We start from the raw sequence: 5,869 nt of genomic DNA on the forward strand, positions 1-5,869 counted from the left end.
TATTTCAGTCGAATAATTTCAATACTTCTGAGATTATTGCAAATTGTGGAGATTGTACATAAACTATACATTAATTTTTACTGAAAGATAAAAAAAGTGTTGTTACGATTCATTTGACATTTAATGTTTGTAAAACCATAGACATTTTTCTTGACTTACTCGCTCATTTTCTTTTACTAGATTTTTTTTTTTAACTTGTACTTCTATAATCAAACTATAACTGTACCAATATTTTCCGTCTAGGTAGAATGTAAATGTATAAATCAGTAAATTCTAAAACTTCTTTTGGGTTCACATAACCGAAACACATTTTAGGAATGATTTTTTTTTTATTTTTTTATCTGATTAAAGAGATCCACATGGTAAATGAGAATGCATTTATCATTCAGTAGGATGGGGCACTTTGACGGGTGTAAAAAAAATCGTAGATTTGAATCAAAAGAAAACAGTGTGCCTTTCTTAATCATATTACTTAACAGCAGAGTATATATGAATCTTATTGAGCAATTGTGATATCTGCGTTCAATAACATTTCTTCAAAATTAGCACCCAGCTAAAAAAAAATATATATTCAAGCCAAATCGTATGATAAAACAAATTACAAAATAAACGATATAAGTAAATAATTTAAAACCGTCTTTCAAAGACTTACCGATGCTGAGAAGACAGACACAGAAGAAGGGTGAGAGGTACATGGTTACTTCTATCGAGGTTTCCGAGGGGGAGTTTTTATACCATTCGGTTCATTAAATTAGGGGGAACAGGTTGCAAAAATCAAATCAACCCCTATACACTGTTCAGATTTCATATATTGATAAGTAATTCTCTGATCAATGAAATGGCAGTCTTTTGTGTTTTTTTTTTCCCCAAAGTGGAGAAAAAAAGGGGAGGGGATTTTTAAAATCTATAAACACCCGACAGTGATACGGAGAAAATTTTATATAATTGATTTCAATAGTTCTCTACTATGTAATGCAATAGCCTACTGATCATCATACTTATTTTAAAATAAATTTAGGAAGTAAAATACTGGTAGATATTTCTTTTAGTCTGAAAATTTTATACATTACAAAGTTAAACCCCAGAGCATATACATAAATATGCTATCCAGACCTCAGGAAATATGTACATCAGTACAAATAAACACTTATCCACAACAAGAACTATTCACCTCGGCCAAGCCCTCGGGATTAATTCCCGTCGCGGGTTTGATAAAATAGCTATATCCAATTCACAACGAGTGGATTATAGTAAGTGTATAATATTACATCAGAGGTCCCTACCCTGGTGCTAGATTTGAGCATCAGTTGTCAAAGTTCAATTTAAAAAACAGTATTTCTGCAGTATCTACATGTCTAGTATAATGTTTCAGGCACGTAGGAAGCAATTTCAGTTGGGGGGGGGGGGGGGGGGGGGGCACAGCCATACATTTTTAGTTAAGGGGCACTATCAACTACCAAAAATTCCTTGACAAGCAGAGAAAAAAAAGGTCATCCAGACGTTTTTATTGAGGGGGCACAAGCTAGTAGTAGCTATATTTTCTACAGTAATCTGTATATCGGCAAAATTATTGGGGACAATGCCCCCCGTACCCCCCCCCCCCCGTTCCTACGGCCAACTGTTTATTATACAGTAAACAGTCCCCTACTGCAATTGGCGTCCAACTCTTTCAAATAACCTTGTAAAGCAATATAATCAAAATAAATTCTTTCATCTGCTCAAACTATGTAACCAATACTCGAAAAGTTAAGAGTATGTGAGTGGATCTAATTTTAATTCTAAGCTTACATTGCATCTCCATTTAATATACATGAATCAAAATTGGTACCATATATGATTTACATTATGACTCCTGGGTCGAGGCCTCTGCTGGTGGACTGTTAGTCCCCGAGGGTCTCTACAGCCCAGTAACTTCGGTACTAGCTTGAAAATACGGATATATATTTAACCGCTGTGGTAATATTTAGAAATTTATTTCAAAATTAAGGATTATATCCCTCGTGCATAGCTCTGATCCTTCGACGTATTTGGATCCAGTCTTTGGCACTTTTTTCAGCTCTTCCAATTCTTTTTATTTAAATTTTGGATTCCCAACTTTTCGGCTTGAGCATCACTGAAGAGACATAATTAGTCGAAATGCGCATCTGGTGCATCAAAATTGGTACCGTATATGATTTACATGTATATACATGTATCTTGCTACTTTGCCTGCACATTTTTTTTCTTTTGGCCGCAATACACTTTAATATAGAAATCAATTATTTTATATTTCTGCACATATGATTAATGATCTAATTTGAGAGAAGCGAAGAGTATTGAATTGTCATTACTACACAATCTGAACAAATCAATACCATTTTTGACTGTATAATTTTTCACATAGTGCATTGTCATTTATATGAACAAAACAGCCCAACAGGTGTCTGCTTCTATCTGTAACTTATTGGTCAAAATCCATAATTTTATGCTGCAAAGATATCTTTACTCAAATATAGTAAAAGTTCAAAGAATTCTCTAAAAATTAAAATTTGTATATTAATGGGGTATTCAAAAGGACTGCAAACGATAGTATTGTTCTGCAGCCTACCTATTAGTCATTTTTTAAAAGTTAACATATATGAATGATTTTTCATATTTATATAGATATGTGAATTTTCATGAAGCAAACCTTATTTGGGTAAACAAAGAGAGATAACTCTATAACTTGGTAAAACGCGCGTTTTCACTATAGAAATCAATGGAAACAGAAAATATTTTTTACCCCCCCCCCCCCTTGCCCTGAAACAAAAATTCCTTTTTACAGATATAATGAACTGTTTTTTCACAATTTCATATCAAAGCTTTTATTCTTCACGGGGGGGGGGGGGGGGGGTGGGGGGGGGGGGTTTCCATATGTTTACAGACAAAAAACTTTAAAATTCGTCATTTTATTACTAATTGTTAATGAGATTATCAATTAAACAAGAGGCCCAAGGGCGTTGAATCACTCTTCTGATAAACTGTACAACCTATCACTTCTATTTGAAGCCTCTAAGTATCCTGTATATTTAGATAAACCCTTGAAATTCCAATTCACATTCTGAGAAGCCAAGATGATTCTAAGCCAATTAGTACCTGAGAGTTGGTCATGGTGACCTACTTATCACTTGTCATTCTCTGAGGACCCATCAATTAAGTTTGATGATTCTAAACCAGTTAATACCTAAAATATTTTTTTAAAATCATAACCATAAAATTTTATAAGTAGGTCAACTTTTCAGTTGTTGTACTCCAAGGAACTAAGATGCACCAACTGACAAAGTTTGATGATTCTAAGTCAATTAGTACCTGAAATATTTAAATAAAGCCATAAATTTTCAAAAGTAGGTCATGGTGACCTACTTTTCAGTTGTTGTACTCAAGATACATCAACTGACAAAGTTTGATGATTCTAAGCCAAGTAGTACCCAAAATATTTAATTAAGGTCAGACGACACGTTTCTCAAAAATATATAATTTTTCCCAAGAATTTGTCATTGAAGTATTGCTACTTAAACAAGTTTCCTCACCAAAAATTGAGGTACCTTACCAGACATTTGGGCAAGATACCAGAGGGTGATATTTCCTATATAATCCATATAGGTAATCTTTTGATTTCCAATGTTACAATTTCTGGTGTACTTATTTTTTAAAACATATTGAAAACAATTAAGAAATCACAAGAGAATGACAATTATGAATAATTTTTGATATGATACCAAGGTATACTATACAAAACATATAATTGAGTAACGTATCGTCTGGCCTTAAAGCCATAAATTTTCAAAAGTAGGTCACGGTGACCTACTTTTCAGTCAACCTACTCCAAGGACCCAAGATGCATCAACTGACAAATTTTGGTAATTCTAAGCCAAATAGTACCCAAAAATATGAAATACAGCCATAAAATTTCAAAAGTATGTCACGGTGACCTACTTTTCAGTTGTAGTACTCTAAGGACCCAAGATGCATCAACTGACAAAGTTTGATGATTCTAAGCCAATTAGTACCTGAAATATTTAATTAAAGCCATAAATTTTCAAAAGTAGGTCACGGTGACCTACTTTTCAGTTGTTGTACTCCGAGGACCAAAGATGCATCAACTGACAAAGTTTGATGATTCTAAGCCAATTAGTACCCGAAATATTTAATTAAAGGCCATAAATTTTCAAAAGTAGGTCACCGTGACCTATTTTTTAGTCGACCTACTCCGAAGACCCAAGATGCATCAACTGACAAAGTTTGATGATTCTAAGCCAATTAGTACCCGAAATATTTAATTAAAGGCCATAAATTTTCAAAAGTAGGTCACCGTGACCTATTTTTTAGTCGACCTACTCCGAAGACCCAAGATGCATCAACTGACAAAGTTTGATGATTCTAAGCCAATTACTACTTGAAATATTTAATTATAGTCATATAAATTGAAAAGTAGGTCAAGGTGACCTACTTTTCAGTTGACCTTTTTTTGAGGACCCAAGATGCATCAACTTACAAAAGTTTATGATCATAGGCCTTAAAATGTCCAAATTATGCCTCTAAAACGCTTTGAAATCAAATGCCTGCAAAATTCAAAAAGTAGGTCACTGTGACCTACTTTTTAATAAATATGTTTTATGGCCCCAAGATGCATCATCTTACAAGATTTAATGATTCTAAACCTCTCGGTATTTGAATTAATGACCTTAATTGTTTTGAAAAAGATTAGCCATAAAGTTCAAAAAGTAGGTCAAGGTGACCTACTTTTTAATTGACGTACTTTGAGGAGCCAAGATATAGGACCCAAGATATATTAACTGACAAAGTTTGATGATCATAGGCCTTAAATTGTTTAAAATATGCCCCTGTAACATTTTGAAAAAGAATGGCCGCAAAAGTTAAAAAGTAGGTCACCGTGACCTACTTTTGAGTCAACATGATATGAGGTCCTTAGATGCATCAAATGACAAGATTTGATGATCCTAGTCCTTATAGTAAGCAAAATATCACCATTTTAATAAAATGTAATTTTTGGTCAACTTTGAAGTGACCATGAGACCACACCCTTTGCCCCAGGGTAAATCTCCCTGCAAATTTTAATCTACAACATATCCTCATCCTTTTGTGTAAGTTTGGTGATAATCTGCCCAGTGGTTCTTGAGAAGAAGATTTTTTAGCAACCAGTACTTTTGTTTCTATTTTCCTAATTATCTCCCCTTGTTTAAGGGTCACAACCCTAGTTTTAGTATAAAAGGGATCCCTTGGGTCAAGGATACCCTGTGACAAATTTGACAATAATTGGCCAAGGGATTCTTGAGTTATGGCCCATATTCTAAAAAGTTTACACACACAGCAAAAATGGCCTTTGGCTCAGAAGAGCTAAAAATGTAATTTATCAATCTTATATGTTGAATTTTACAAAAATTAAACATACAGAGAGATTTCAGGGTCATTTACCCATTTTCACGAGCATCTGGAAATCTTATGATGTTTTAAGCCCGATTTCAATGAATTATAAATGTTCAACAACACCCCCCCCCCCCTCCCCCTTATGAAAAGAGAATTAAATAAGAGCAATTAACATTTTGATAGTGGTTTTAAAATTATTAATCAATTACTAATGAACTCTTCTTTGCATTCAAACAAGTTTTAATGGCCAAATTACCAATTATATTGAACTAAATGGATGTAAAATGTAGGCGGGGATTGAGATTTAGCGTGCATAGTTCTTTGAGGACATTTCATGAAATGGAAAATGTGAAGAAAGAAAAGCTGCCTACAAATAAATGTTTCTGGCAATTACAAACTTTGACCAATTTCAGAGTCCATGACATTTGGTGTCAAGGTATTGAAGCAAAAACATCACAGACAA

This window comes from Saccostrea echinata, unplaced genomic scaffold, assembly GCF_033153115.1.
Source record: "Saccostrea echinata isolate AGI-Se365-2 ecotype Australia unplaced genomic scaffold, CSIRO_AGI_Sech_v1 ptg000009l, whole genome shotgun sequence".
Lineage (NCBI taxonomy): Eukaryota > Metazoa > Mollusca > Bivalvia > Ostreida > Ostreidae > Saccostrea > Saccostrea echinata.